The 12,238-nt window shown below is 40.9% G+C and overlaps 1 long non-coding RNA gene across 1 annotated transcript in view; it reads right to left on the reverse strand.

The window, feature by feature from the left end:
* The window catches only part of LOC144827453 (uncharacterized), a 1,218,604-nt gene that overhangs the window by 385,941 nt on the left and 820,425 nt on the right, over positions 1–12,238 (reverse strand). The window lies entirely within an intron of this gene.

Genomic DNA, 12,238 nt, shown 5'->3' on the forward strand with positions numbered 1-12,238 from the left:
AATTTCTTCTAAAAATGTCGAGATTCAGTTTCTCATGTCTATAAAAGAGTAAATGAAATGTTCTCTCCAACAGGAGATTACATGTTGAAGCGGGTGTTAATCAGCTGCACCCAAAATTCTGTCAAATTAATTTTCATAAAAGATATATGAGGTTTTAATTTTATGGAAATGTTTGATCGTGTGTCCAATTTGTGCAATTACTTTTTGTGATCTGCCCGTCATATTGCAATGCGACAAATGTACTAGTTGGTCACATCAAAAAGTGTCTATTTAGAAAGGGTCTTAAAATCAACCTGTTCACAATTTGCAACCTTCTTCATTAATGGCTGTAAATGGAGCAATGGTGGAAACAAGGAATGGCAGACAACTATTTTTGCATGTGTTATTCCAAATGGGAAGCAGACAGAGACCATGAAAGTGACACATTATGCATGCAAATAAAACAAGCATTTGCAATGCAATAGGTCTGGCATTCATGTGAGTTTGAGCTATTGGCATTGTAAATGACAATGCCTTTTATTTATGTTTTGTGTTTTAAAACATAAATAAAAGGCATTGTCATTTACAATGCAAATTGCTTAAACTCTCTCAAATGCAAAACCTATTGCATTGCAATAAAAGGCCTTCTCGACCGCTTGTTAGTTTGTAAATATCAGAGGAAGAGACTGGCCTGCGATGTCTTCAAAGTGGTGATAAATAGTGCAGTGAAGAATATGTGTAAGTGTTGTAAATTACTCAGACACAAAGTGTGAAGTTAGAGTTACATATGATCTGAGCTATAAACACTAACAAAGCGCTCGAAAACCTTTTGCTCTGTGATTACACTGTCGCAGCTCAGGAGGAAGAGGGGGAGGGAGGCTTTTTCCTGCCCTCTCCGTGATTTGAGTGTGCTTTGTGGCATTGCGTAATCTCATAGCTATCTTTGGCCTAATAAAAACACTCCAGCTGTAGTAGGCCCTGGCTTCACCTCCTGGTGTAGGGTGGGCTGTGCTTTATTGCAGGCATGGAAGGCGGGAGGGATGGTCTCGGCTGCAGCTTTCGCCTCGTACAGTGCCCCTGCTATTACTCATGAGTGAGTGGCGCTAAGGTGGTGGTGTTGGTGTTATTAGTGGTGGTGGTTTTGGTGGTGGTGGTGTTGGTGGTGCTGGTATTAGGGGTGGTAGTAGTGGTGGTGCTGGTACTGGTATTGGTGGTGGTGGTAGTATTGGAGGTATTTGTGGTGGTATTTGCAGTGGTGGTGGTATTGGTGGTGATGGTGTTTTTGGTGGTATTGGTGGTGGTATTGGCATTGGTGGTGGTGGTATTGGTGGTGGTATTAGTGGTATTGGTAGTGGTGGTGTGGGTGGTGGTGGTATTGGTGGTGGTGGAGGTATTCATTGCGGTGGTATTGGTGGTATTGGTTATGGTATGGGTGGTATTAGTAGTGGTGGCATTGGTGGTGGTATTGGTGGTACTGGTGGTGGTGGTATTGGTGGTATTCTTGGTATTCAAGGTATTGGTGGTGGTATTGGTGATGGTATTGGTGGTGGTGGTGGTGGTATTGGTGGTGGCAGTGGTATTGGTGGTATTGGTATTCATGGTGGTGAGATTGGTAGTGGTGGTACTAGTGGTGGTATTTGTGGTGGTATTGGTGGTGGTGGAATTAGTGTTGGTATCGATGATAGTGGTGTTAGTGGTATTGTGGTATTGGTGGTATTAGTGGTGTTGGTATTGATGGTGATACTGGTGGGGGTGGTATTGGTGGTGGTGGTATTGGTGGCGGTATTGGTGGTGGTGGTATTGGTGGGTTCGGTGGTGGTATTAGTGGTGGTATTAGTGGTGGTATTGGTGGTGGTATTAGTGGTGGTATTGGTATTAGTGGTGGTATTGGTGGTGATATTTTTGGTGGTGGTGGTATTGATGGTGGTGGTATTGGTAGGGGTAGTATTGGTATGTAGTATTGGTATTGGTGGTGGTGGTGGTGGTGGTGGTATTGGTGGTGGTGGTATTGGGAGAGGTATTGGTGGTGGTATTGGTGGGGGTATTGGTGGTGATGGTATTGGTGGTTGTATTGGTGGTGGTGGTATTGTTGTTGTTAGTAAAACAGTCTTTTGAAAACAACCCGTCAGGTGGCTTAGCGCATATGGCATGCAACACAGATGTGCTGTTGTCAGCTTCAGCCCATTAGCAGAACACCATTATGTGCTACCTGCAATTCACATGACAATTTGTTAATCATTTCTAAATCCATTTTACTTGGGGGGTGGTTGAAACAGACATGAGATAATGCTGGGTTAAAGTGATTGAAAGCTGGTGCCCGAGTTACGGGGGCGTCCCTTCGGCTTAAAAAAACATAGGCGGTTTCAGCTAAAGAAGCGCATGTTCGGCCTGCATTAAAAGAAACTCAATAAAGTAAATAGTACTTACAGACTAAATAACAGGTCCCATGGAACAACCAAATTAAAGGGGCCAGTAGCCATGGGAGGTTACAACTGAAGACAAGGCCGTACTAGGGAGGGACCAACAAGCCTATTAACGAATCTGAAGCCAGCATTTCGATTCGATTCGATTCAAAAATCTTTATTCGGATTTCAGCAAATCCATAAAAGCAATACATTTAAAATATAGAAATTAAAATACATTTCAAGGACTATATACTACAAAAAGTTCATACAAACACAGGTGCAAAGATTCCATATGAAGCCAGTTATAAAAATGCAAAAAGACTTGGGCAACTGTAGTACAAATAAATCAAGGGCATTCCATGGTTTTACGTGTATAAGAGATAACTCTCAGAAAAGTACTTACACGAAATATCAATTCATCATTCTCTAATTTTAGGAGCATAGAATAGGATTGATTCAGGGAGAGTGGTCTGTGTTTTTTAAAATATGGGGCTAAAAACCATTTAATATATTTCATATAAAATTTGCAGTTAAAAAAGAAGTGTAAATCATTTTGCCTGCTAACTCCATCGCATGGGCAAGGCATATTTCCAGAATTCGTCATGCTATGGCCCAAAGGAAAACAGAGTGAGAATTTTATAATCCCTGCTCTCATGCGAAATAATAACGATCTTTCCCAATTAGTCATTGGCAATGTCAAGTATAATGGTATTTGTTGTAAAAATAAATCATTATTTACGATATTCACATAGGACTCAACAGTTTGTTTCCGCATTTCTTCTTCCAACCTCTTTTTCCTATAAAGGGCATATAGTCCAGATTGTACTTCCTTTTTGTCAGTGTTCTTAATCTGAAAAGGATCATCAAAAAGGTGGCCTTTGCCTACACTGGTCAAACTTTCCTGCGTTGCTCGGAGCCATGGAATACTCATCCCTTTGTCTTAGACCAAGCACTCCTTCAGGATATCCTGTGTTAGAGTAGCACAGTCATTGGCCCAAATAGCCAGCCAAAACAAAGCAGGCCTTGCTGCGATGAAATCAGTTATGTAGGGCAAATTTAATTCAGCATGGCAGATGTACCCAGATGAGGAAATTGGGGCTCCCAGTAGTTTCCTGCACAACCGATTTTCTTCTATTTGCAGACTGGGAGTTTTCACTACCCCCCAAATCTCGGCGCCATAGGTTGCTATCGGGGCACACTGCAATCTGTATATTTTTAAAATCGCCTTAGTTGCTCCAATCCTCTTTGGCCGTGGGAGGGAAAGAATTGAATTTATGGCTTTTGAGAACTTGCCTGTGGCGTGGGCAAGATGCCCACTCCACAGGCCGTTCGCAGCAAAAACCATACCTAAGTAGGGGAATGTTTTTGTTGAATGCAACTTGTCCTGTCCTACTGTGATAAAATTGAGTTGTCTGGACCCCGGCCCGCAGGACATAATAAAGGATTTTTTTAAATTTACTTTAAGATCAAGGTTCCCCATATAGTATGCAAAGTTCTTAACTAGGGCGCGTAGGGCGTTTGGTGTTAATCCCATAAGCACCGCATCGTCGGCATACAAAAGTGCGGGTAACAGCCCCCCTTTAATTTTGGGGACATCAGTGGTCGCCCTCTTCAGGGAATCACTCAATCCATTTATGTAAATAATGAACAACAGGGGTGCTAAAACGCACCCCTGCCTCACACCTCTTTCAACCTTAATTGCCCCAGAGATTGCACCCTCCATGCCAATCCGTACCTGCGCTTTTGTGTCTGTGTGTAAATAGGCCAAGAAGTGTACTAGGGGCTCATCAAGACCATAAGACAGGAGGATCGACCACAGTTTGGACCTATTTACCAAGTCAAATGCGGACGATAAGTCCATAAATGCTAAGTAAATAGGCGATGCCCTAGCTATATTATATTTGCTGATTATAAGATTTAAGTTCAGGCATTGTTCAGTGGTCCCAACCCTACTTCTAAAGCCCATTTGGCAACGGTCCAGCACCCCCATTTCCTCAGCCCAGTCGTTCACTCTATTATACAGTACCCGGCCCAGGATTTTCAAGGTGTTGTCCAGGAGGGAGATAGGCCTATAATTCGCGGGGTCAGATCTTTCGCCCTTTTTATAAATAGGTACTATTATACTTGTAGACCAGGTATCAGGGATTGGCACCAGCGGAAGACTATTAAAAACATTTACAAAGATTGGTCCCCAAAGTTCCGGCTTATATTTAATTATATCTATTGGGAAGCCATCAGGCCCAGGCGCCTTGTTACCAAGTCTCTGGTTAATAGCCGCGGTGACCTCCCCCAGGGTAATTTCTAGTGGTTGCAGATTGCCGGGGCTATAATCTTCTATGGCAGTGCCCGGATTTGCATATATTTTAGAGAAATGTTGTTCCCACTGTTGGCTTGAAATGGTGCAGCTTATTGGGGATAACTGGTTACCCATATCCCGCATCTTTCTTACAGCAGGCCAAAAGGTAGCACCATTCCCCACAGCAGCGGAAACAGTTAATTCCTCCCAATGCTCTGCCAATATAGCAGCCTTCCTTGCCCCCATAGCTGTTTTATAATTTTGTCTAGCAGCCCGTACCTCTATTTGACATCTAGGTTTAGAGTTTAGAGCCCTACGGAGAGCCTTGTTTGCTGCTGAACAGCGACTATCAAACCACCTTGGCTCATAATTCATCCTTTTGTTGGGGGCACTTAAAAGGGTCTTTATAATTTGGCAAAGATTAGCAAAATCTTTAACTATCCTCTGATGGTTCCCATCAGAAAGTGAACAAGAATCAACTATGGGTCGGTGGTTACAGAGGCATTGGAGGATCCTAATCTAATGTTCACCTCCAGTGCATTGTGGTCCCCAAAGGCGGTCTCCAGGACTCTAGCCATAGTGACTCTATCTATTAATTCTGCTGACATAAAAATATAATCCACTGTGCTAGAAAAATCTCTGCCTCTAAAGGTTGGGATGTAGGTAGATACATTGGTCTTACTTACATCCATTATGTCCATTAAGATATGTACATTTATAAAACTTTCTAGTTCCCTATCCCGTTTAGTGGCCCTATCCATTTGTGTGTTGCCCTCTTTAGAGTTAGGAAACTTCGCATCAAAATCCCCGGCTAAAATAATCCTATTGCTCGCACAATTATTAGATAATTCAGCTATTTTTGATAGGTTTCCGAATAATTCTATATAATTCTTATTCGGAGTGGAATGGAAATCCTTATTATAGAAATTTATCAAGTAATAAGGAAACCTACGTGTGAAGTCAATTATCTGAATATTTGCACTTTTTGTGGGTATTAATTTAATAGATCCCCCTATAGTTATCCTAAACCCGATCAGTAAACCTCCAATCGGGCGACCAAAGACAGGCTTTTGAGCATTAATACTATAACAATGGAAGCCCTCTATATCTACAGCAGAAGTAGCCCACGTCTCTTGCAACAATATTATATCTTTTTCGGATAGAATGTTTAACCATTCCAAATCCGACACCCGCTGTTGGAGTCCTGCGACATTCCATCTAAGGATCCTGAAGCCAGCATTTAAGAAAGACAATGACACAAGCCAATGAAAAATATGGGTGAAGAGTGGGTGCAGCTTCCCACCCATACTCTACTAGAGCCGTCTCGCAGAGCGAGCAGGGCATGCGCGCTGCCGCTAGGTTCGACCTGAAAATGCTTCCCATTTGGGATAACAACAAGAGAAGGCTGTGGCTCTCTCCACCATTGCCTACACCGTCTGAAGATGCATGACATGACAAGAAGCCATAAAGACATTTCTGACTGGTAAAAGGGTATTGACACTTTGTAAAAAGATGTCTCGCAGTCCTAATTTTTTTATTCATGCGAAAAGCACACTTTACATTCACAAACATGTTTCTATATGAGGCCCTCATTTCTTCAATTGGTTACCTAAGGCACTCTACTTAGGAGTAAGCAAAGTCCCCAATACCCCAAATGGGAAGACTTATAAATAAATAAAATAACTTGATGGTTTTAACTTGCTACTGTGTAGTGGACACAGTTTTTAATGTTTGTTTGTTATGGCACTTATATGCATAAAATGTGTTTTTTATGAATAAACTATTGATCAAAAACTTTTAACTCAAACAAGTTTCGTAAAAATATTTTTCAATGTTTGTTAATATGATTATTAACCTGTACTGAATGACACTAGTGGGTACTTGATTTCAGCTGCAAACTTAGTCTTCCCATTTGGGGTATTGGGGACTTTGCTTACTTTTTGAACCTTTCTCTCCTTGTCCCACAATGGATCATTAAGGAGACCTCCTTTTGTTTTTTACTCTACTTAGGAGCACTCCGGTGGGTGGTATCACTGTGGTCCTGGATTCCCTTATAGAGACAATGGATAATCCGCGTGGGAGAATCACTTATTAGTGGGTTCAGAAAAGTGTGGCAAAGGGATGGTCTACCAAATTCAAAAATATGCCCAGCAGGTATAGGCACAATTTATACAACCCTGTCATAGAGATCCAAGCAAGAAGTATGTTCTATGAGGGAGTATCAACGATTACTGAAGAAAGCAGAAATTTACTTCAGTCTTACCCTTGGCATCATATGTGGGCTTCTGCTCATGTGCTCCTTATGAGTTGGCCTGAATTTGGTGCAGGGATTCTGTAATTTTGATTCTGGCTTGATTCCCTAAACCAGATTTTGGTTATTCCAAGTCTTTGCCCAGTATGGAGAAACAGAAAACTTGGCAGGAGGGATACCATGCCAGGCAACTCGAAATGATGGCCTCATTTGTTTTAACTGTGGTGAAGAAAAATGAGGTTTCAAGATGGTAATGGAATTGAAATGCCTAAATCCATTACCTAACCATCGTCCACTTGCAGTTTGAGATACCACAGAACATTGTCTTTCAAGAAATGGGAGGAGACTACATGGATTCTGATAGAAGCATACTTGTATGTATCAGGCATCATGACACAATATAGTGCATCAGAGATTACTGTACACCATAGTCATAGCTGCATATAACCCTTGTAATTCTGTTTGAACTCAGGTCGACAACAAGGATTTTTAGAACAGATCTTTTTATTGGTATCTTTTTTGACACAAGTGCAATGATCCATACTTACTTTGACACACGGCTCATCCATTGTCTCTACAATGTACAGGCAGTGCTGTATATACAATGGAATAATGCTTTTCTTCATACCCTAAAGAAATTGGTCTTGATGATATAGCAATCTCTGCAATTCAAAGGGCATGTTCTAATGGCACTAAAACCTGCAGCATCTCTCTCTCCACCAGGATGGCCAAGCTTCAAAACAAAAAACTGTCAATGTTGATGACACACAATGCCACAGCAAGGATTTGGGTATCAGTGCAAGGGGACACAGCACTGATGGTGTTAATTGCTCCATGGCAATGTTACATTTGTAATTATTTGTCAGGTATCTTCAGTCTTTTTGGGATCCAGCACTCTATGAATCAGGTTTTTATTTTCCCGGCTGTAGCACAAGATCTCTTGTGGTTGTTGATTCCCAATCATTTACAAAGAGGGCACTTTTCCTCCCACTCCCACCAGTGATCATTACTACAGAAGTCAGCTGCCTGTGCAAATTGTTAAGGTAGTAAGAAAATGAAACTTAACTGAAAGATATCACTCCTCTGATTAAGGAGAGCTGAAAACAATATTCTGACAACAATTCCATACATACATACACATATATATATATATATATATATTCACTGAAAAAACCATAGGTTATAGACCATATATAGTTAGGAATTAGCATTTACAAAACCTTGAAAATTCACTGAAAAAACCATAGGTTATACACCATATATAGTTAGGAATTAGCATTTAAAAAACCTTATTTTACTCACACAAAACCATTGAAATTCCATATATAGTTAGTTGTACTAACTATATATCGCGCACCCGCAATCCACTGCTGATCATGTCACATATTACATCATTCATGACATGGTCAGTGACATCACTGATGACATCACTGATGACATCTCAAATGACATCACTGATGACATCACTGATGACATCTCAAATGACATCACTGATGACATCACTGATGACAACATCCAGTGACTGTATTTTTCTGTAAAGTTAAAATATGTCTTACATATTTAAGAATGAGTGGATGTATAAATGTCTGGATGAAGGATTTAGTAGGTGCATGACTGACTGTATGAGTGAGTGATTAAACATGTTTCACTGAGTGCATGGGTTAGTGACTAAACTGTCTCAATTTGTGCATCATTATGTCTGTTGTTGTTGTTCTATAAAATGCTGCATGTGTTGATCATTAGCTATATGATTAACTATATGGGTTATTGATTGGTTGCCCAAGTATTTGTATGGGAGACTGAGAGTGTGTATGGGTGGCTGGGAGGTGTATGACTCTGTGCATAGATGTGCGAGCAGTTGATTCACTAGATGTATGGGTTCAAAAGTGCATGTGGAAACAGCTGTATGGGCGGTTGACTGTGTGCATGAGTGTATTGGTGAGTGAATGGATATCTCAGTGCTACATGTCAAAGTAAGTACATATGTAAAACACAGAACATGTGAGAGTTGACATATATAAATAACTGTGCAAAAGAGCCAGTGAATGTGTGAGTGGCTGTATGGATCATTGTGAACTTGTATCAGGGATTGTATAAGAGAGTAAATATGTGTTAGTATATGTTTGAATAAGTAAGGTGTGTATAACTGTATAGTTGAGGAAATGGAGGTGTGATTGATTCTTTGCATGACTGACTAGGTGTGTGAGTAACTCCATGGATGAGTGACAGTCTGTGAGTGTCTGTTTACACTGAGTGTATCTAAGGTTATATTAGAGTCTGAAGAGCTTCATCGTATTATCACATGAATGATGTCATCAGTGATGTGATCAGTAATGTCAAATGAGATGTCATCAGTGATGTCATCAGTGATGTCATTTGAGATGTCATCAGTGATGTCATCAGTGATGTCATTTGAGATGTCATCAGTGATGTCATCAGTGATGTCATTTGAGATGTCATCAGTGATGTCATCAGTGATGTCACTGACCATGTCATGAATGATGTAATATGTGACATGATCAGCAGTGGATTGCGGGTGCGCGATATATAGTTAGTACAACTAACTATATATGGAATTTCAATGGTTTTGTGTGAGTAAAATAAGGTTTTTTAAATGCTAATTCCTAACTATATATGGTGTATAACCTATGGTTTTTTCAGTGAATTTTCAAGGTTTTGTAAATGCTAATTCCTAACTATATATGGTCTATAACCTATGGTTTTTTCAGTGAATTTCATTGTTTTTTTAAAAGCTAATATCTATAGCTGTAAAATGTATTCTTCTTTAAATACAAAAATATATTTTATATGTTTATTAATTATTTTTTTTTAATATTTTTTTTGTTTCGCTCCCGGTCCGCGAACCGGGAAGCTTTCCGTTAGCTCAAATAGATGCCGCGACCCGGTCCGCGAACCGGTAAGAAATCAACATAGTGACGGTATCGCGTTGCCGCGTAATGCGTCTTATGACGTACTGCGTTAGCGCACCCGGAAGTGCCCCGGGGCGCGGACCGAGGCGCGGAGCGCAGCGACCCGGAAGCGATCCGCGTCGCGTCGCGAAAGCGCGACGTATCGCGTTGCCGCGTAATGCGTCTTGTGACGTATCGCGTTAGCGCACCCGGAAGTGTCCCGGGGCGCGGACCGAGGCGCGAAGCGCAGCGAACCGGAAGCTAACCGGGGAGCGTTCCGCAGCGCGTAACATGAGCGTGAGAGGTCATGTGACTTGGTAATAAAACTTTTCATTGGTTCATTTCACTTTTGGTTTCATAATAATGGAAGGCTAGGTCAGGTGACCTAAAAATAACACTTTTCATTGGTTGAGAACTTTTGCTTTTCCCAAATGATGAAAACCCCTCCTTCTTTCCTCACTCTGACTTTCATCTTGGTGAGAGAAAGACCCTTTTACTTTATTGAGAAATGGCTTCCATTGTTGCTTCAGGTAGTGTTCCCCCACCACCACCCCCACCTCCTCAAGGGAAGAAAGGACCACCTGCTCAACAAATGTTTGAGGAAGATCAAGAAGAGGAGGAAGAGGAGGAAGAGCCTCAGTTTTTGCCAGAGGAGCCCAGGAGGTACAACAGAAAGGAAAATTACATCTGGCAATTTTTTACATTTCCAGCTGGGCAAAAAAAAGTTAACGCAAGATATGTGTTTTGCCGTATTTGCAAAGATCGACTGTCAAGGGGCACTGACAAGAAGTACAGCTTCGGCAATTATACTATGCACAGGCATATGAGTAGGTGGCACCCAAATAATTATAGTGCTGCCCAGCTGCGTGATGAACAAGAAAATCCCCTGGCAATGGTGAGAACATCTGCTGTGAAAGAAATATCGGGACCAGAGGCGAGGGAGGTGATCCCGAATATTCAAATAGACATGGGGGAAGTAAGGCAAGTGTGCGTGTGGTGCGGACAAACACTTTGCCACGGAGAAAGAAGCATTATTCTTATAATGAGAGCTATCAGAAATCATGATTGCCCGAAACGCCCCAAAAAATAAATTCTTCTTTTTTTCGTTGCTCCTGTTGAGCCCTTCTCAATGAATCATTTGTGTTTCCCCCCTCCCCCCCAAAAAAAACAAAAAAATTACAAAATGTTCAGAAAAAAAAAAAAATATATAAAAAAATTTCAGAAAAATAATAAAAAAAATTTAAAACAACAAAAACCAAAAAAAAATGTTCTTTTCAGAACTACCTCCCCATTATAAAAAAAATTGGTAGAATTTTTGAAACTCTGCCAATCTCTATTTCTTATAGTTCGCTTACAGTTCGCACACCGGTACGCGAACCAGGAGCGAACCAAAAAATTTTTTTTTAAAAAAAGAACAGTAAGTATAAGGGAAGGAAACAGACAGTTATGTTACAAGAAAGACATACATACAGCATTTGAAAAGTCTATCATTCATTTTTCATTGCAGTACGCTGCCCAGAACGCTTCCCGGTTCGCGGACCGGGCGCTACCCACGAAAAAAAACAAAAAAAATATTTTTTTTTTGCCCCGCGGGGCCCTTTTAAAGCCTCCACATTAAACCTAGGGGGTCAGGGAGGATCTACTATACCCCCTTATGGTTATTTCCCCCTTTGTTTTGGCCTCCTCTTGTCTCTCAATCCTACCGAGAGACAAGATGGCGGCCGCTCCGGACTGTTTAGAATGTTGACAGACACCGGAGAACCAATCAGCTTCGCTACGCGAAGTTCCGATACGCGTAAGGTCCGCGAACCGGGGCGCTGCCTGGTCCGCGCTTACAGATATATATCTTTTTCTAAACGTTAATTTCTCAAAATCCACTGGAGCACATATATTGAGACCTACAAAAGGCACATCGGGCTACCAGTCCCTACAATTTTGCCAAGTTTCGTGCAAATCCATTCAGCCGTTCGGGCTAAAAGTGAGGCTAACCGCCCTATGGAAAACTCAATGTTAAAAACACGTTTTGGGACCCCCCTTTTTTCTCGGCCCCCCCTGGACGAACCCCCCCCCCAATTTTCAGGGGCTGCTCAGAAACAAAATGTTCCATTTTCCTGAAAATTTCAGCCAATTCCGTCCACAAACGCCAAAGTTATTAGACATAGAATTTTCAAAAATCCCATAGGGAAAAAATCCTAACTATATATACCTACTGGCGACCGCCAGTAGGTAATATATATATACATATATATATATATATATATATATATATATATATATATATATATATATATATATATATATATATATATATATATATATATATATATATATATATATATATAGCTATATTCATATTCCAGAAGGTTTGCCCCAAAGATGAAAGTGCACTCCCCGTACA

The sequence above is a fragment of the Lissotriton helveticus genome, chromosome 4_1 (assembly GCF_964261635.1).
Source record: "Lissotriton helveticus chromosome 4_1, aLisHel1.1, whole genome shotgun sequence".
NCBI lineage: Eukaryota > Metazoa > Chordata > Amphibia > Caudata > Salamandridae > Lissotriton > Lissotriton helveticus.